Raw genomic sequence first — 22,569 nt, forward strand, 5'->3', positions numbered from 1 at the left:
GTCATATTCTACTCGTTATTTTTCTACTTGGAGTTACAAGTTGATCCTAACGACAACATATAAATGAAGCGATAAAGATATAAATGATTCAAGATTAATTTAAGGTTTCGAGAACTTACATCCACCTCACTCTTACTGCCAAATAGTCCTGATGAAAGCTTACCTGATGGGTATGAAGATGGGCAAGGGCAACACACCAAAATCACATCTATTAAACAACCTTAACCATTCAATTAGAGGGTTGTCTTAGATAAAGAAATTCAGGGGTTCTCACAAAGCATAAGCTGCATAACAACAATATGTATCGTATTTTTCATGCAACAACAACTACAATAATACAATATACATCTTTCCAAACACCATCCAACTACTCAAAGATTCTATATATTCTCACAAAAATGGTACCTATTTCTCTTCTATTCAACTAATTTTTGCCTCCTGAGACATGGCAAAACTTAATATTAGTCTTTGCTTATCCAACAAAAAGATCATTTGCTAAATTCAACAATAATAGCTGAGTCGTGTTGTCAAGACATCCAATATATCAGACTTACCAAATCCTCATCATAGACACTAACAACTGCGAAAGGTACCTGCACTAGATTCAACATAGGTCCCAAGATATTGAAGACTGTCTTCACTTTGAGCAGTTTCCTCACAAGACCAACAATTTTCATTGATGGGTGGTGTATTTGGGAGACATCATAAAACCAATTCCTACTGTCTTTATACATTTATTTACCACCTAACTCCAACAAATATGAAGGCAATTATTAGTTCATTGCAGATATTCACAATGTCTAACAAATGAAAGAAAAAGGAAAAGCTCAACATGTGTCATTATCAAGCTGTTTGCACAAGTTTTATATATGAAACAAGGCCTACATTTGTTCAAAGATAACAAGGTATGAGTACAGTTTGTAGAAAATCACAACTGTTGCCTATGGTGTGGCCCACCTAAGCAAGAAGGTTTCACTGGGCAGGCATCCACTCTTATCTGTTGCTTGTGGTGTCGCCCACCTAAGTCATGGACTGGCCTGTTTGAAACATTCGAAGTGAGTGCAATGGTAACATTCTGACTGAGGGTAGCAAGCATCTACTATAGCAAACCGATTCTCCTGCCATTTTAACAAATCCAGTTAAGTCAATTTCGAATTACAACATAGCAGAAACAACATTTAGAAGAAACATTAAAAAAAAAAAAAAAAAAAAAACCGTGATTGAAACAGGATTTAGAATAGACTGGAATAAATTTTGAAATAAATGAGGAACTTTGAAAATGATGCAAGGTGCTAGGGACAATTATATACCAAAGTTGCAGTGAATACGGATTTACTATGGATTAAGCAGTCACTTTAATGACAAGAACATATAGAAACAAGTAGTCGCTTTACTATGAATTGTGCCTATTATGGGAGTGTAAAGCAATTTAAATTCTAACATGACTTACCAGGAATAAAATTCGAGTAAAAAAGGATAACATCATATAACACTACACACAAACTTTCTGATGGACTATGAAGCCCACCTTGTTTTTTATTTGTCATCTAACCTTGTTAGCAGGTGAAACTGAGCAGAATTAGTAGGCACATAACAACTGAAAATATTCCAAATTTTAAGTGGGCCCAACAAGGGAATGTATAGGATGTAAGCTTGATGATTCACTGATACCAGTACATCTTAAATAGGTTATAAGCCAAATATCTTAGTAATTGAAAAAAAAAAAAAAAAAACTTAACCATCCAGCACCTGCCACATGTCTGATGATCGGTGGTCCAATCTGCCTGACTTCTGGCATATGGCCCATCCATTGGGCAAAAACAAAATCAATTACACTAGGTGAAAATGTAGTCCTCAACCAGAGCTTACATCCTGTGAGAAAACACCAAAATGAAATTGATAAACTAAAGTTTGAGAACAAACATTGGTATCAAATAAGAGGGCACAAAAAGGAACCCACCAAGCATTTCAAAGAGGACCCTCAAGCAATTAATGCATACATGAATTCAAGCGTATCATCACCAACATGGTTGGTCAAAAATAAGTACGCTAGATTCAAATTGACCAATTACACCACAGATAACAAAAGTGCAAGTCTTGAATGTGCAAGCAGTCAATGTGTTGTTGAATAATATCCAAAGTATTGAGCATGCCTATGAAAGACAAATTCATTTCATCCTCCCACATTGCCAAATCTTGACATTATTACAATCAGGGGTTTTGGAATAAGAAAAGAGAGAAGAAAAGAGAAAGCAATGACAGATGGAATGGATTTTGGAATAAAAACAGGGATTTCGAGAGAAACTCACCCACGGCAGGAGAGATGCTTGAAATTCTTCAGAGATTCGAAGCTCACCCACCGGCGTAAGAAGAAAATGAGAAACCAGGTAGAGGCAGATGCAGAGGGCGTCGTTTGAAAGGGGATTTGTAAAGGTAGGGGGTGTCGTTCGAAAGAAGAAATCCCTCTTATGAAATGAGATGTTAGTTTCATGTCCGCAAATTGTGAGTTTTCCACAATTTAATACATCAACTACATTAATAGCCATACATTTAAGGGACCATTTACTAAATGATTAAATATTCTTATATAGGAAAAAGTATAAATATTAACCACTAACAACCAGACCCATTATTTAGATGGTCTAGATAACTATATATCATTTCCACTATTATTATAAATGAGTCACCACTATTTTACGTCAAACACAAAACTCATAAACTGTATTTACAATATATAACGTCACTTGCTCTTTGGATCTGGTAGGGCTCAATGGGCCCCACCACGATGTATATGTTTTAATCCCCGCCGTCTATCCATTTCTCAATATCATTTTAGGATAGATCCCCAAAACTGAGATCTATATAAATCTCGATTGGACCACACCACAGGGAAAATGGAGAGTGATTCCCACCGTTAAACTATCCTAAGGCCCATCATAATGTTTATTTGAAATCCAACCTGTTCAAAAGTTAAAAGAGACATGAAATAAGGGAAAACACAAATATCAGCTTGATCTAAAACTTTTGTGGCCTTTAGAAATTTTTAATGGTGGGCGTCACTGTCCCACTGTTTTCTGTGCTGGGGTCCACTGGAGCTTTAGATTTAACTCGTTCTTTGAATATTGCCCTAAAATGATCTCTCCAAATGGATGGAAGGTGCGGATACAAAACATACATCATCGCGGGACCCATGGAACTTGCTGACGTCACTTCAGTAGCTAGTCTCGCTACACCCCTTACACCAACCCCGTGGCTGATGGCCGATGCTCTGTGGGCCCACCATGATGTATGTATTTCATCCATTACATTCATCCATTTTTTAAGATCATTTTAGGGATTTATTCCAAAAATGAGAGGTATATAAATCTCAGGTGGACCACACCACATGAAAACAATAGTGATTGGATATCCATCATTAAAATCCTCCTAAGGCACACTGTACTGTTTATTTGACCTCCAATCTGTTTATTAGGTCATACAGGCCTAGATGAAGGGGAAAAATTAAAACTTTTATAGCCCCCAAAATGTTTTTAATGGTTGATGCTCATTCAACACTGTTCCTGTAATGTGGTCCATTTTAGATTGGGATATACCTCATTTTTTGTCTCATTTCGTAAGATGATCTTTAAAAATAGATGTACGGCATGGATGAAACACATACATCATGGTGGGGCCCATAGAGCACCGACCACCAGCTATTGGTCGGTGTTAGGGGGAGTAGTCAATCCGTTCCCCTTATTTGTAGTGAGGTTCATTTAATCTTTGGATATGATTTATTTTTTTGGATAATTCTCTAAAATGATCTTGAAAAATAGATGAACGGTGTGGGTTGATCCCAAATTTTCGGTAAATCCAAAACTCAAGTGGACCATGCCACACAAAATAGTGTGGAATAATGATTTCCACCATTGATACCTTCCTTGGGCCCACAGCAATGTTTATTTGTCATCCAACCTGTTCATAATATCAAAAAGATATGAATGAAGAGAAAACCCAAACATCACCTTGATCCAAAACTTCTATGGCCTTCAAGAATTTTTCAATGGTAGAGGTTCAATCACACTATTTCCTATGGTGTGGTCCACTTGAGCTTTGTATATGCTTCATTTTTGTTCTTTAGACCTCAAATTATTTGTTAACATGGATAAACAGAGTGGAAAAAATAAATAAATAACAGTAGACCCCATAGAGTTTACTCTGTTAAGGGTAATGAGTAACTCACCTAAATGTAGCGGGGAGGGGTTTCCTTAAAACATTCATAATCATATATTGGATCTGCCTAAATGTGATTCACATATCCAACCCACTCATTATGTGTGTCCCACTTGGATGAGGGGTTAGACTAAGTTTCAGTCGCATCCAAAACTCATGTGGTCCCCACTAAGTGCTTTTATATTTTTTAGGATGTCTTTACATAGTTTTAGATGGTCTGACCTACCTGAGTTTCGTATACAGATGATTTTTGAGATATCTCATAACCTAAAGGGGACACATCAAATGCACGGTGTTGAAGTTCGACACACATCATGATGGGGCCCACAAAACTTACATTAATTCTTAGGTTCTCGCGAGGTCAATAAGTTGGGTCACAATTTTGACCAGAATATTTGGCCCATTTTATATATTTGGTCCATTCACTATATTTTATTGATCAGTACTCCCAATTTGACTAGTTATTCGCCCCCGATCAGGCTACATTTTTTTTTTTTTCATAGATAAATTTCAATTTCCATTTTTTTTAAAAAACATTTTTTTCAAAATGTATATTTTTTACACTCAATTTTTACTTAAAAAATTTTAACAAAATATCATTTTTATTATCAGATATTTCAAAAAATAAAATACAAATTCTGAGTTTTTAATTTTAAAATCTAAAAAATTTTCTCAAATTTTTAATTTTTTTTCTCAAAAATTCCAAAATGCCGATTTCTTTTCTTCAAAAGCATCATTTTGTTTTCAACTTTTCAATTTTCTTTTTTAAAATGATATTTTTTTTTCAAAATCTCAATGTTTTTATAAATAACTTTTTCTTTTAATTTCAAATTTTTAACATTTTCAATTATTTTTTAAAATCACAAATTTTTTTCTAACTGCTTTATTTTTCGTTTCAAAATGTTTTTTTTTTTTTTTTTTTAAGTATCGATTCTTTAATAGTGTTTAATTTTAAAATTTTCAAGTCTTTCTAACTTCTCCATTTTTTTTAAAAAGCATTTTTTTCGAACTTTGTCAAATTTTTTTCTAACTTTTCAATTTTATTTTATTTTTCAAAATACAAACTCTCATTTTCCTTTTCAAAATATTTTCATTTTTCAACATCATCAAAATTTTCACATTTTTTAAAATCTTTTTAATTTTCCTTTTCAGGATATTATTTTTTTCTCGAAATCAAAATCTTTTTTTTTTTTCAAAATTATCAACTTTATTCAATATTCTTGTTTTTTCCCACAAAATAGATTTTTATTAAATCACAATTTTTATTTTTTCAAAATCTCATTTTTTTCTCAAACATTGTTAAATTTTTTTAACTTCTTAATATTTTTTTCATGTCATATTACAAATCATTTAAATATTAGTTTTAAAATTTTAAAAAATAATAATTTCCACTCATTTGATATATTCCACTCATTTAATATGAAAGCAATTTTTATTTATTTATTTATTTTTGCATTCAATCAATTGTTAAAAAATAGTATTAGATACAAATATGTACAATTAAACCACTGAATTTGTATTAAAAAACAATTCTTAGACTAGAAAAAAAAAACATAATTTTCCACCATATTCTTTAAAAAATGGAAAAAATAAATGTTTAAAGGCAAAAGTCCTTTTACGATGGACCATGATCTGTCGCAAAAGCAACTAAAAAACATCATGAGTACTATTTTGAGCAGGAATTTGCAACTGATCATATTCCGTCGCAAAATCAAAATTTGCGACGGATTTAGTCCTTTGCCAATTTACGATGGACCAAAATCCGTCCTAAATCCGTCGTAAATCTGATTTTAGCGACGGATTTTGGTCCGTCTCAAAATTCCATGATGTTTGGACAATGAATTTTCGGGAAAGACGGGATTGGCGATGGACTTTTTCCATTAGCGATGGATTAAATTCGTCGTTAAACCAAGTGATTTTTCCGACGGACCAGGTCCGTCGCAAAAATTTGTCGTAAATTTGCAATTTTCTCATAGTGTGGGTTGATCATTTAAGCCCACCAGTTATATGCTAAAATCCATAAGTGCAGCAGCCCACCTTGAATATGGTGAGGCGGTGAGGCCCATTCGAATGCAAGGCGTGGCCCACCGTAATGTGTGGAGTGGCCCACTGTGTACAGTGTGGCCCACTCTGTACATGGTGCGACCCACTGAGTTGTTTACTTAGGTGCGGCCTACATGTCCTGGAGGGTGAAGCCCACTTAATGGACGTGGGCCGGCGAGAAGATCGTGTAGTTCCTAAAGCTGGAATAGGGAAACCTCACGGTCGCCCAGTACGAGGCAAAGTTTGACGAGTTGTCTCGGTATGTACCCAAAGCCTTCGAAGACAAGGAGTACAAGTTGGAAAAGTTTAAAGATGGGCTGAAGCTCGGGATACAATCCCAACTATGCACTTGGGATTTTGGAGACTTCCCAGAACTGGTGGACAAGGCGATGCGAGTAGAGAGATTTCGAGTGCACCATCTGCTCCCGCCTCCCAGCACGAGACATTCTAATCAGGCCAAGGCAGGCACCTCCTATTCCGCCTGTCCTTATAGGAAGATCTAAACCGTAGCTTGCGCGAGCTCCGCCTTTACCTCTTGGCGCGGGCTGCGGTTACTGTGGTAGGGCAAACCACCTTACCCGTAACTATTTTTAGAGGATGCGGGACCAGGGCATTCCACTCCCGACAAATTGACCACAACAGAACTAGACGGCAGTCAGGGAAGCACCCAGACCTTAGAAACCTAGACAGGGACCTCCGACGCAGCAGAGGGGTCCCCAGGCTAGAGTGTACGCTGTTGCCGCTACGGAGGCTGAGCAGGACCCCTTGTAGACTATCCATGGTATTGCCCACATTAAAGGTACCCCTGTACTCACCTTATTCGATTCTAGTGCAACGTTATCTTTTATTGATTCTACTAACGCATCTAGACTAGGACTGAACACAGCTTGGATGCATGTCCCTTTAGTTGTAGCATACCCTATGGGCAAATTTGTGGAAACAGATAAAATATGCCAGGCATGTCTCATCACGCTCACAAAACGCGAGGTTGCCGTAGACCTAATTGTCATGCCCGTCAGACAATTTGACGTCATCCTTGGGATGGACTGGCTCACGTTAGTGCATATATTCATGGATTGTCCCGATAAAACGGTGACTATATCCATCCCAGGACAGGCCTCTTTCACTTTGAAAGGGAGGGGCAGATGCTAAGAGTTCGAGAGCTTATAGGCTCTAGAAGAGGCTAAGACAATGGAAGCCACTATCGAACGAATACCAGTAGTCCAGGACTTTTCCAAAGTATTCCAAGAGATACCAGGACTGTCTCCTAGGCGTGCGGTAGATTTTTGTATAGACCTCCAGCTGGGAACTGCTCCTATATCAGCCCTCCATTTTGCATGCCTCCTTGCGAGATGGAGGAGCTAAGGAGTCAGATTGATGAACTGCTGGCTCAAGGTTTTATCTGTCCCAGCGTTTCTCCCTGGGGAGTGCCGGTCCTCTATGTCAATAAGGATGAGTTAATGCGTCTCTTTATAGATTACAGGAGACTGAATGATGTGACGATCAAGAACAGATATCCCCTGTCGTGCATCGATGATCTATTCGATCAGTTAAAGGGCGCCAAGTATTTCTCCAAGATAGATCTGAGCTCAAGGTATCACCAATTAAGGATCAAGGGTAAGGATATCTCTAAGACGGCTTTCACGACTCGTTATGGGCACTACGAGTTCCTGGTGATGTCTTTCAGTCTCACAAATGCTCCAACAATTTTCATGGACTTGATGAATCAGGTTTTCATGCCTTACCTAGATCAGTTCGTGATCGTATTTATCGATGATATCTTGGTTTACTCGAAAAGCCGAGGAGAGCACAAGTAACACCTACGCATAGTCCTAAATACTTTGAAGGAGAATTATCTGTACGCCAAGCTAAGTGTGAGTTCTGGGAAGAGGAAGTGAAATTCCTAGGGCACGTGGTGACAATGAAAGGAATAACAGTGGATCTAGCTAAAATGGAAGCAGTATCTAAGTGGAAGTAGCCCACTACTGTGACCGAGGTTCGAAGTTTCCTAGGCATGGCCGGGTACTACAGGCGCTCTATCAAGGAATTCTCCAGAATCGCACAACCACTCACTCAACTGACAAGGAAGAGCGCCGATTCACATGGGATGAGAATGCAGAAGCAGCATTCCAAGAGCTGAAGATGAGATTAACTTCTGTACCAGTGCTCACTCTCCCATAAGACGGGGAAAGGTTTGTGGTGTATAGCGATGCTTCGAAGTTGGGCCTTGGCTGCGTTCTAATGCAGAACGACAAGGTAATTGCTTATGCCTCTCGTCAGCTAAAGAAACACGAAGAGAACTACCTGACTCATGACCTAGAGTTGACAGTGGTTGTCTTTGCCTTAAAGATATGGAGGCATTACCTATACGGAGAGGATTTTCAGTTATTCTGCGATCACAAGAGTCTGAAATACATATTCACACAGAAGCACTTGAACATGTGCCAGCGTCAATGGATGGAGACACTTAAAGACTTCCACTATGATATCTCATACCACCCTAGCAAAGCGAACTCTATAGCCGATGCTCTAAGTTGAAAGAAGAAACATGAGTTGGTAGCCACCTTGATGATCAAGGAATGGGAGATGATGGAATTCATTTAGGATTTGGACATTCAGCTTACCCTCGACGAGCCAAATGTGTACGTAGCTCTTTTGACTGCAGAACCCACCCTAGTGCGACAAGTAATCACTACCCAGGACTAGGATGCATGGCTTGTCAAGATCGAGGAGAGGTGTAAGGTTAAGGAAATGCTTGATTGGTGGGTGGTAGCAACGGCAGCCTTCGATATCAGGGACGAGTATACGTTTTAGGCAACGCCAATTTGAGGAAGTGATGGTGAAAGCTCACCAGTCCAAATTAGCTATCCACCTGGGTAGCACCAAAATGATGTCAAGAGGCAGTATTATTGGGGGAATATTAAGAAGAATGTAACAGATTTTGTGGTAAAGTGTATGGTGTGTCAAAAAATTAAGGTTGAACATCATAAACCTGCTGGCCTCCTTCAGCCATTGCCGCTAGCTGAGTGGAAGTGGGATAACATCTCCATGGATTTCATATCTGGTCTCCTTAGGATGCAGAGGAAGCATGATTCAATTTGGGTCATTGTCGATAGGTTGACAAAGGCTTCCAGGTTCCTCCCGATTTGTACGACAGATTCCACAGATAGTCTGGCAAAGCTATACATCCGGGAAGTCGTGCGATCCTACGAAGTTCCGCGAGAAATTATATCGGATAGAGACTCCAGGTTTACTTCTGCCTTTTGGAAGAGGTTGCAAGGAGAGATGGGCATGGAACTCAAGTTTAGTACTACATTTCATCCTCAGATAAATGGACAGACCAAGAGGGTGAACTAGATTCTGGAAGATATACTGAGAGTATGCACCTTAGACTTTCAGGGCAACTGGGACAATCACCTAACACTAGCAGCATTTGCATACAATAATAGTTTCTAGTCCAGTATAGGTATGGCACCGTATGAAGCTCTCTATGGTCACACTTGCTGAGCCCCTCAGTGTTGGGCAGAAATCGGAGAGAGAAGTGTGATAGGGCCCGAGCTGGTTCAGGCCACTACCCAGGTCATTGATGTGGTTCGGAAGTGTTTGTGTACCACTCAGAGCAGATAAGAGCTATGTGGATAATCGACGACGTGACCTGGAGTTTTTGATTGGCAACCATGTATTTTTAAAGGTGTCACCTATGAAGGGTTTGATGAGGTTCGGATAGAAAGGGAAGCTAGCATCGCATTTCATTGGGCCTTTCGAGATCTTAGATCACATGGGAGCCATAACATACCGCCTTGTGTTGCCTACTGCATTGGCCAGTATTCATAGCGTCTTTCACATGTCCATGCTAAAGAAATACATGCTCGACGAATCGCACATCGTTAGCTAGGAGCAGATTGAACTTACGGACAACGCCTCTTGCACCGAGGAACCTATCCGCATCTTGGACCACAAGGAGCAGGTCTTACAGACAAAGACTATACCACTAGTCAAGGTTCTTTGGTCTCATCATGGAGAAGAGGAGGCGACTTGAGATCAAGAAGCAGAGGTCAAGGAGAAGTACCCTCACCTGTTCAGTGACACACCACAGGTAATTTCGAGGGCAAAATTTTTTTTAGGGGGGTAGACTATAACACCCCATACTTCTGGTATACGGGCGTTACCCTTTCAAAATCAGCATCAACCAAAATCAGAATGGATTAATTAGATAGTCTGAACTCAACGTATGCAGGGTGGAAATTTCGATCAGCATTAAAGTCTATATCAGGGGACCTGGGAGCGGAGGTGAGCTCCATGACGGTCGGGAAGGTAAGACCAACTAAAAACCCTAACTTATAGAAGCTCTGTGTCATTTAATTGAATCATATTAAAGGCAATGCTCCTACAACTAGCTCTTGAAGGTTATTTCATGACGAATCAAGCCCTCATCATGACCTCCCATTTTGATCGTTGAAACCCAATTTCAAAACAATCCAACCTTACGATCGAGGTATGTCGACCACACAAAGAGTGTAGACGTACAATATGGCCCACCTGGGCCTTGGCCCCACCCAAAACTGGGCCAAGACCCTTATGTCTGGCCCCCAAAATAAATGGACGGTGTAGATTTGCCATAAACATTAAAGTAGACCCTACATATGGTGCACGTGCACCCTAGTGCTAGTGCACGAAGTGCACTGGACATCCTCAGCTGGTTAAGCATGCTTTAATCGTGCCAAAACAACAAAGAAAATCTAAACTCTTCCCGCCAATGAAACATTCAAACCTGACCATTTTTTAACCCCAAAGTGGCCCACCCTGGGCACTTTCTAGGTGATCCTAACCATTCACTTTCCTTGTGGGGCCCACCTTAACATAATGGTATAGGATTTTAAGCCCACGTAAAGGGATGGAGGACATAGGTTGCAACTGTCCAATGGATTGCATGTGGCGGATATCCTCAAGGTGGGACCCATCTGGGACCATACGGGTGGCCCATGATCGTCCTAATCAGGCCATCTCATCCTTCCATCGTCAGGGAGAGCCACACTCTCTTTTTTGGAAATGGCCGGGTAAGGCCTGCCTATGGGAAAGCAAAGAGGAGACTTTACTCTCTAGGAAAGCTAGAGCTGACACGATCTCAGCCATCCCCTGGCCACGTGGAGAGATTCCGACCGTCCTCTGTAAAGGAAGGGTGATTTTGGGGAGAAATACTCCATCTCATGAAAGGAGTGGTGAGAACTTGAAGATCTCATGAGATCTTCCCAAACTAATGTTTGGGGTCCAAGAAGTGGACCCCACATTGATTAGAAACCCCATCTGGTCCGACCAAACAAATCAGATTGCAAGAATACACTAGAAGTGGGGAGTTGCCATTAAAGGCTCTCTCATCTCCTTCGTTAAACTAGGTGAAACCGATCACAAGATGGGCCCCATAGGTCCTAAACAATTGCTTTTCTGGTGTGCTTGGGGGTTAGCTATCCATCCTAGAGTGTGGATGGGTCCCATGTAAAGTCACCTTTCAATCACAAACATGAATGGTGGGTCATTTTGATCCGACCATTGGGAGCTCTCTCCCCATCACTATAAATAGAGGCCCTGCAGACATCGGGATTCATTCCAAGGAAAGGAGAGAGAGAAAGGAAAGGAGAGGGAGAGAAAGGAGAGGGAGAGAGCAAGACCAGTCGGCCGAGTGGACTCGGTTTCCACTGTGCTAACTCAATTCATGCAAGTGTTGGACCGATTCAGATTAGTGTGGGATTGCAGCTTCACAAGCAAAGAGCGAAAGGAGGAAGTGAGGGGAGCACATTAAAAATCCCTAAGTCAGGTGACCAATCTTCTTGAAGTTTTCTGTTAAGTTGAAATGACACCTGAATGGGCTGATACCATGCCAGACAATGGCTTAATTTCGAGCTACATTCAGGCTAAGAAATTGCTATTTTTTTTCCAGGATGAGAAATAAGCCAAGTAATGGCTGTGTTTCAAACCGAATCCAGGCCAAGCTATGACGGAGTTTTGGACTGAACCATGCTCGATGATGGCTATGTTCAGGGCAAAATTAGGCCAAATAATGATGGTGTTTTGGGGCTGGAACCAAGCCAAATAGTGGTTGTGGTTCAGGCTGAAACTAGGCCAAAGTTATAGCTTTGTTTTGGGTCATGGCTAGGCTAAGTAGTGGCTGAGTTCTGTGCCAGAATGGTGGTAGGAAACAAACCTCTTTAACAAGCTCTGCTATGGACAGTGGGTGACCGTAACCAAGCTATGAAAGAAGCCTCCTACTAGTTCAAATAGCAGGCTGAAAACGGCCCTTGAATGGATTGGAGCAAGGTCAAGTAGCGGCTCAGTTGTAGGGCTGAAACCAAGCCAGATAGCAGCCACCTTGTCCCATTTATTCCTTCCATCAACATCTAGCTGTTGGAATCACAATCGGAGCAAGACAATGCCTAGTTCTAGCCCCTACCATGGCTGTATATTGGGCTGGGAATAGCCCGTATTCCGCATTGAAGTTCGTCCTAAGAAGGGCAAAAACAACTGGTTGTAATACAAACTGAAAATGCCGTCAAGGAAGCCGGAATCAGGCCGAGATTCGGGACTGAAATACGACCAACATCCAGGGCTCCAATGGCAATGTTCGGGCCAGCTATAGAGCAACTCTCGAGTAGAGCATTTCGGGTCGAGGTATTGCTAGAAACTTCCTCCAGCCGAACTCCCAAATGAGCCAGAGATTGGACCCAAAACACACCTCTAGTGGGCCGTCCAAATGAGCTAGACTGAGCTCCAACAGGGCTGTGAAACTGATCCAAAAACCTGGGGGCTGCATACATTCTCTGCCTGGGCCCTGTAATGGCTGATTCAGTGGGCTGATACATGGGCTGAGAGCCAGCCCAGAAATGGGCAGAGTTTGTCTAAAAACTTGGGCTGCACCATATCTGGTGGGTTGCACCATATAAGCAGGTGGACCGCACATTACATTAGGTGGGACTCATCCTGTATAGCTCAGGCGAACCGCACTTAGGCTATCGCTCGGTGGGCCGCATATGGGATGAAATCCCAGTAGGTCGCACCACTTCCATTAAGTGGGCTTCGCCCTCCAGGACATGTAGGCTGCACTTTAGTAAACAGCTCAGTAGGCCACACCATGTACACAGTGGGCCGCACCTGAGTAAACAGCTCAGTGGGCCGCACCCGAGTAAACAACTCAGTGGGCCGCACCATGTACACAGTGGGCCACACATGAGTAAACAGCCCAGTGGGCTACACTATGTACACAGTGGGCCATGCCTTACATTCGGATGGGCCTTGCCACCTCACCATGTCCAAGGTGGGCCATTTCCCTTATGGGGTTTGACATATAACTGGTGGGCCTAAATGAATATCAGCCCACACAGTTTCCTGGGCTCATTCATGTGACATAACCCAGGCCCAGTTGGGGCCTTAGCTTGAAGTGGACACTGAGCTGATCCAGGCTATCTAGGGAATAAAAACTTGGTGGGCGCAGATACTTTGATATGGGCCCAAATAGCCTTATACATGAAAACTTCCATACCTCACTAGCTTTCCATGTACTTGAAGCTCTAAGAACTTACTGTCTAATGCAAACAAACTTCTCTTGGGAACTATTTGAGCAATGTGGGACCGCTAACTCCTCAAGGGAATTCATATCAAGAGGCGCACTACAACTTGTCTGGTGATGATTCTCTTCCCCTTGGGCTTTCCACTTCCAAGTAGACTAGAAGTAGTTGTTTACTGGCTAATTAGACTTATGATAAATTATGTGGGAGTAGACTTATTAAATCCCATGTCTTATACTTGCTTAGATTGCTTGAACATGTGTGTTAGATTATACAAATGATTAAATTAGTTACTCATTACATGCGGCATGTGTTAGCTCATTTAGTATGTAATTGTAATCTTAAGGAATGCATGCGTTGTTCCCTATTGCTGACTCATAATAGGATCCATGCTACTGTTATGATACACACATTGTTAAAACCTCTCCACGGGAAACTCTAACAAAGGAGAGTCTGTGCTTTGGGTGTAACTAGACTGGTTGCAATACAAGTAGTGTGAGACCCATATCCTAGCCCGTACTGTTGCGTATGCCTTCGCGGTCCTCCTGGTCAGATTCTGGCAACCCGCGATCTGTTATCGGTGTTTGCGCATGATCCAGAGTCGTGTCCCGTATATCAGAGTCAGCTCGACTCGAAACTTGTACCCTCGCGTCCGCGCCGTTGTTACGGTTCTGAGGCCTCATCTCGTGCGCTAAGGCGATACAGGGCCAGGAGATGTGGGCCCGCATTCAGTTAGGGGAAAACGACACACGTTGCAAATACCGAGGGAATCTCTACGACACATCATATCAAATGTCAAGTACAACCATTCCATCTCCAAGTACAACAAGCCTCCCAAAGTCAACTTTTTCTCCCTTACACAAGTACATCCATCCATCACTCACCATCTCTCTCCCATCACTTCTCTCCCATCATCTCTCTCTCTCTCATTCTCTCTCTCTCCATTCTCCCAAGCAACTCCACTATGAGAGACGTCCAAGCTATCTCCAAGAGAGGAGAGCTTGGTGTGGCCCACCTCACTATCTCCCATCTCCACTGTCTAAACACCATCACCCTCTAAGTGGTAGCCGAGGAGCTTAGCTTGCCATGGATCCAAGAAGAAGCAAGAAAGGTGGGTGATCTAACCGTCGAATTTGTTATTTGCGGGCCCACTTGTGGTGGGACCCATCTTGATGTATACATTGTATGAAGGGGCCCATAGTGACGGGGTCCCTCCGCTACCTGATCTCCCTCTCTCTCCTTCTCTCTTCTTTCTCTCTCTTTTGATATGTGTGGCCCACCCTGATGCACCCCCACCATGAAGTATGTATTATATCTATGCCATCCATATGGGGCCCACCTTGCTAGACCGTCTAGCGGAAGGCCCATTGGCCTGTCCAAATGAAGAGAAAACACAAGTATCGGTTTGATCCAGTGGTGGGCCACACTTTCAGGGACCCACCTTGATGTATTTTCCATGCAGCCCATCCAGGCATGGCTGAGGCAGATGCAAACCTCAAGTGGAGCACACAGTGCTCTATCCAGCTTGTGGGACCACCGTGACGTGTGTGTTTTATCCTAACAGGCTAGTCCACTGGACATGGACCCCACTTTGATGTGTGTACCTGATCCACACCAACCATCAAATTTCCTAGCTCATTTTAGGCGTTGAGCCGAAAAATGAAGCTGATCCAAAACTCTGGTAGGCCACACTGTCTAGAACATTATTTTAGTAGTTACAAATTGCTAGGGCCCGCTGCGGTGTTTCTGTGCATCGAAAAATATCCAATATTGGGCTTGTTGGACCCGTCACAAACACAGGGACCCAACTGGCAGAGTAGATCTTCCTTATATGGGTCCCACCTATGACAATCCACTAATTAATAATAAAATAATAATACACCATCCGTCCAGAGAGCGTCCAGACTCTCTGGATGCTGGATAGTTTCTTTTGATTTTATATATATATATATATATATATATATATACACACACACTGAGAGAGAGAGGGAAGTGGGATGGTGACGAGTGGATTGGCAGGCGTCCTCACTCTTGTGGACCCACGCTGATGGATTTCATCCATCTAAACCATCCATTCGTCTGACGTCCCTGTGGACCCCACGTTGATGGATGTTTTCCATCCAAACCATCCATCCTTTTGCTGGGGCGGCAGGAGTTTGGAGTAGCCACCTTAATGTACGGCATAAATCCACATCGTCTGTTCTAGGCGTTCAAAGCCTCTAGACGTTGCCTTTTTTTATAGATAATATTATATATAATTTTATATTTATATGCATTTGGTGGGCCCCACGTGGGACCCACCTGCTGGACAATGGATTGGCTAGTATATCTCACACTAGCTGTAAAGCTGATGTGTTATGGGACGTCAGCAAATGCTGTGGGCCCCACCATTTCGTGTGTTATATCTGGGTCGTCCATTTGCTGGACGGCCAGTAGCCCCACCATGATGGACGTGTTCCATCCAAACCGTCCATTCATTTGGTGAGTTCGCTTTAAGGCTTGAGACTAAAAATAAAAATAAAATGAAATGAGGTAGATCCTGGTATCAGGTGGACCACACTACAGTAAATAGTCGGGGTTGGACGGCTACCCTTGAAACTCTCTTGGGCGTACAGAAGCATTGGGTCAATATGATATTTTTTTTCCACTCAAATCAGGTATTTGTGACCTTATGATCAGATTGGGTATAAAATAATGTTATCGTGGGCCCTACCTTGAAAATGTGTTGTATTCACACCGTCCACCTAGGTAGGTGGTGTGGGAAGCCACCATGATATTTGGGTTTCATTCATGTTGCCCAGCTATGGGCCCCACGTGATGTACTTGTGGGACCCACATGATGTATGTATCTCCACAGTCCAGTCCTTGGATGGTGGGACTTACCTTGATGCATGTGTGGGAAACGGATTGGCTGGAGTACCCTCACATTGGCTACATACTTGTTATGTGTGTAGGGCTGACTTAATGTGTATGAGGTTCATTAGTACGGCCCATTATGATGTATTCAAGGCCTATGGGAGGGGCCCATTGTGACGTATTCATGGTCTATCAACAAGGCCCATCATGATGTATTTTTGGCCCATGTACGGGGCCCACTTGTTTGTACTTTTGGTTCATGTGACAGGGCCCACTTGCTTTGCATTTTAAGGCTCATATGATGGGGCCCACTTGCTTGAATCTGAGGCCCAAGGGCAAGGCCCATTGTGATGTATTCGATTCCTAGGTACATGACCCATTTGATGTATATGAGACCCAAGTGTAGGGCCCACATGCTGTGTGTTTGAGGCCCATGTGCAGGGCCCACCTGTCGTGTATATGAGACCCATTAATGCGGTTCACTTAATGTATATTGAGGCCCATAGGTCATAGCCCATTATGATGTATTTGAGGACCATGGGTCGTGGCCCATGGTGATGTATATTAGACCCTTGTATGAGACCGTGGGCCCATTGTATGTTCGGCCCTATGTGGACCACTCCTTAGGAGCAATGTTGGTTGAATGCCCACATTAATGGGCAATGATGGTTAAATGTCCACATTATGACCTTCCCTTAGGCCTGGTTCGGCCATTCTCATCGATAAAGATTGTCGATTCCGATTATCGATCGATTCCGGTTGTTGTGGCGGATTGCTGATTATCGATCGATTCCGATTGTTGTGGCTGATTGCTGATTCCAATTATCGAGGTCGATTATCGATCGATTCCTATTGTCATGGCTAATTGCCGATTAGTGATCGAGGCTGATTATCGTGACCGATTACCGATTCCAATTGTCATGACCGATTGTCGGTTCCGATTATTGAGGCTGATTATCGATCAATTCCGCTCATTGTGGCTGATTACTGATTCTGAATATTGAGGCCGATTATTGATCGATTTCGATCGTTGTGGCCGATTGCGTATTCTAATTATCGAGGCTGATTGTCGAGGCCCAATGTGATGTATATGCGGGCCGTATTTGAGGCCCATTGTGATGTACATTTGCCCATGCTTGATGCCCAATGAGATGTATATGCGGCCCGTATTTGAGGCCCATTGTGTTGTACATTCGGCCCATGTTTGAGGCCCGATGTGATGTATATGTGGTTTGTATTTGAGGCCCGTTGTGATGTGTATTTAGCCCGTGTTTAAGGCCCAATGTGATGTATATGAGACCTATGTGATGAGGCCCATTGTGATGTATTGAGGGTCAGGCGATGGAACCCATTGTAATGTATGTTAGACCCATGTAAAAGGCCCATCGTGATGTGTATTAAGCTCTTGAGTGAGACCCGTGGTGTTGTATATTTAACCCTTGTGTGAGGCCATGGGTACACTATATGTCAGGCTCTTTGGGGGCAATGTTGGTTGAATGTTTGCATTGTCGAGGTCGATTGTCGATGCTAGTTATTGATACCGATTATGAGTATGTGACTATATAACATCATAATACATGCCCATACGTATCATCTACATGTTTGTTATGAGATATGGTTGACCATTACGTTTGTCATTGGGCCGATTGTTATGAGACTCCCTGATAGGCGGAGGTTATCTTACATGAGCGCATAGTATGCGCGGGATTGATGCATGATTGGATTGTATGACTCATGGATTTTGCATTGTGTGTTGTGATTACTGTACGTCCTAGCAACATCAGAGCCGTAGCCTCCACATGCATATTGTGGATGGCCAGATGAGACACCAAAAATCTGTTATTAGCATCGGGCTACCATAGATAGCCCTGGGTGAAAATCTCTATACCCTCTTAGTACCAAAGGACGCCCCAACGTCGAGACTGAGTGGATATATATGAGCGTATGAGGGTCATATATCAGTAGGCCGCGTCTCCCACTGTGTCATGGTCGTTTGGGAGGTGGTGTGGCCTTACACGCCTGAGGGAGTTGGCATAGCTAGGCTGAGTTTGACCAGCTCATGAATGGGTCCACTATCGACGTGTCGTGTAGATATTGGCTGACTACTGGTTAGGCGGATAGTGAGGTCTCTTTTACTTACCCAGTTGTACGCTTGATGGGGCAGCAAGCTGGTGTAGAATGTACTAGACCCCGGTGATAATCCCAGAGATGAACAGTACCGATGTGTGGATTTATTGAGTAGAAATTGCATACTCATTTATTCATTTATTCACTATCTACTTGGGTTGGTGGTGCGCAACTATTTGTTACGTGTACCTTCGCAATGGCCAGAATTTTAGTTGGGGCACGTGACTAACCTGAGATCAAGAGTTTACCACATTGAGTCTGACTATCCAAATTAGGTTTGAGACTGGTTTGGATAGAAGTCCCTTGTGATGGACTCCATAGCTTGCGATAATACGTACTATCATCCCGACTTCACACTCCAGCATGGTCATTCCATTGGCACTGCATATTGCATTACATCTGCGACATATGCCATTTTGGATTACTGTGTTTCTGCATTTATATGGTCTAGGTACGACTGACGCTATACGTGAACTCATCAGGAATTGTATATTGCATTTCATCATCGGCATCTGATATTTAGCTCTTTATGACTCCTCATTTGCATAGCTGATTTGTATTGCGTATTCTAATATTGATTTACTCATGAACTTATCAATATTTCCACTTACTTTGATATTGTATGATTCATAATTTTACCAGTATTTTCGATATTGTATGATTATGGTATTGTATTGAATACTTGGCACTTATCTTGTACACACACTTGCACCACCCTCTAAGCTTTCTATAAGCTTATGCACGATAGATGCGTGCAGGTGATGTTAGGTTGCAACAGTATGGAGCTTGGAGCATGTAGCTGACTTCTGGGGTTTCAATTTCGATATATGTATTTTCCTTTCAACATTGTATTCAAATGTTTATATTAGTGGATATGTGATGATGATGTTGTCCTTATGATTTGGGTATACTTATGGTTATGCTTATTACGAGTTAAATGTACATTGAAAAAAAAAATCCTCCTTGTAGGATCATAGGATTGGAATCTGGCGTATAGATGCTAGGAGCTGAAAATGGGGTACTACGAAGGCCGTCGGCACCAGATTCGGTAATCGGGAATTTTGTGAGCCCAGTTTTTGAGTTTGGGGTGTGACAGAAGTTGGTATTAGAGCATAACTTGGGAATACCTGAGGATAACATCACATATTTGCTGATAATTACCTTTCACTCTATGATTGTTGAAAACTTAGAATGATTAGGTCCCCGAGTTCGAATAACTTAGAGATTTTCTAACATAGCTCCCTACCGTTGGGATTATGAGGCTGCATAGTATTTTTCGTTTCGATCATTTCTGGTCTGGGATCCGAAGAATAGTAAGGTCATCATAGTGTTGATGATGCATCTTGGGAGGGCAAGGCTGAGATTAGAGAGAGCTATCTTCATCCTTTGGAAGATTGATTGTATCTTGACTTATATACTTGATGATGTTTCCTCTTCCCTTGTCTATTTTATAAATTTTGAGGACGGAATTTTTATTAGGAGGGGAGAGTTGTGAGACCCGTATCCTAGCCCGTACTGTTCTATATGCCTCCGCGATCCTCCCGGTCGGATTTCGGTGACCCGCGATTTGTTATCGACATTTACCCGTGATCCAGAGTTGTGTCCTATATATCAGAGTCAGCTCGACTCAAAGCTTGTACCCTCGCGACCATGCCGTCGCTGCAGTTCCGACGCTGTGTCTCGTGCGCTGAGGCGATACCCGGGCTAGGAGATGTGGGCCCGCATTCAGTTCGGGAAAAAACGCCACGCATTGTAAATACTGAGGAAATCTCTATGACACATCATATCAAATGTCAATTACAACCATTGCATCCCCAAGTACCGCAACCCCCCCCCCCAAGTCAACTTTTTCTCCCTTACACAAGTACATCCATCCATCACTCACCATCTCTCTACCATCACTTCTCTCCCATCATCTCTATCTCTCTCTCATTCTCTCTCTCTCCATTCTCCCAAGCAACCCCACCATGAGAGACGTCCAAGTTATCTCCAAGAGAAGAGAGCTTGGTGTGGCCCACCTCCCTATCTCCCATCTCCACCATCCAATCACCATCACCCTCCATCTAAGTGGTAGTCGAGGAGCTTAGCTTGCCACTGATCCAAGAAGAAGCAAGAAAGGTGGGTGATCTAACCGTCAAATTTTTTATTTGAGGGCCCACTTGTGGTGGGACCCATCTTGATGTATACATTGTATGAAGGGGCCCATAGTGGCGGGGTCCCTCCGCTACCCGATGTCCCTCTCTTTTTCCTTCTCTCTTCTCTCTCTCTCTTTTGATATGTGTGGCCCACCCTGATGCACCCCCACCATGAAGCATGTATTATATTTATGCCATCTATATGGGGCCCACCTTGCCAGCTTGTTCAAATGAAGAGAAAACACAAGTATCGGTTTGATCCAGTGGTGGGCCATGCTGTCATAGACCCACCTTGATGTATTTTCCATGCAGCCCATCCAGGCATAGCTGAGGTAGATGCAAACCTCAGGGGGAGCACACAGTGCTCTATCTAGCTTGTGGGACCACCGTGACGTGTGTGTTTTACCCTAGTGGCCTAGTCCATTAGACATGTGAAATGGCCAAGCTATATGTCCTAGAGGGGGGGTGAATAGGACTATGCCAAATTAAATTTAAATAGTGCGGAATACGAAACAAAGAATAGATATACACCAACCACAGAATAGGAATGGAAAGCAACCTAAAATAGAGAAATAGAAACACAAATTGTTCTAAGGACAACCTTACACAAAAAACCAAAGTTTATGGTAGGACAACCTTATTTCTAGAATAAATATAGAAACAGAGCTCAACGTAATAAATAGATAGCAAAAAATATAATGCTGAAATGTAACTCTAAATTATTACAACATTCCCCGCTGAGTTTGAAATGTAAAATTTACAACATTATCATCCACACATATATTTCACAATTCTGAATGATAAAAGATAGGAAATATAAATCACACATCCATAACACAGAATTATAGTGGTTCGCCTGTGTGTTCACCAACTGTTAAACAACAGCCATACAGAATGCTACTCCACTCCTAATATCCTCACACAGGGGATATTAGCGTTCACTATCAAATAGGTTTTCATATGATCACCTAAAACCTTCACAATTGTGTCTTTTTCAAAGGGCTTACACAATTCAAAAACCCTCACTTCTGAGTTTTCTGGCTCTCCTCAGATAACCAACTACTTTGAGATTTTTCTAGCTTAACCTCAAACAAAACCAAACAATGTAAATTACAGAAATTGTAAAATACCTGATTTTCTCCTTCATTGTAGAGCCTAGAAGAACCAAGTTGGAGTAGAGATTTGAATGTCCAAGTTCAATGTCCAATACTCACTTTATAATGGTTCTAAGTTCTAATAGATTTTAAATTAAAACAAAAGGGCTAGCTCTAATTGATTTTGATTCTAGAAAAAGGAAAACAACAATTCCTCTTTTCAGATTAGATTGGAATACAAGAAACAAAATCAATTAACAAAGCTAAAGAAAGAGAATATTAAATATGCACACTTAGCTTAAATGGAGCACCAACTTATCTCTCAGAAGACTGAATTAATTTAGTTTGAAGTTCTTGTTTTATTCTGAGATTCATGTTCTATTTATAGGTAAGCAAATTACACCTTCGACTGGTCTAAGGACCTCTACGATTGGTCGTAGAACTAATAGATATTTGAAAAATTTAGGCGCAATAAGATTTGACAGTTTTACGACTGGTCATAAGTGGTCTACGACTGGTCGTGGGTCTCCTACGACTGGTCATAGG

This window comes from Magnolia sinica, chromosome 19 (genome assembly GCF_029962835.1).
Source record: "Magnolia sinica isolate HGM2019 chromosome 19, MsV1, whole genome shotgun sequence".
Classification (NCBI taxonomy): Eukaryota; Viridiplantae; Streptophyta; class Magnoliopsida; order Magnoliales; family Magnoliaceae; genus Magnolia; species Magnolia sinica.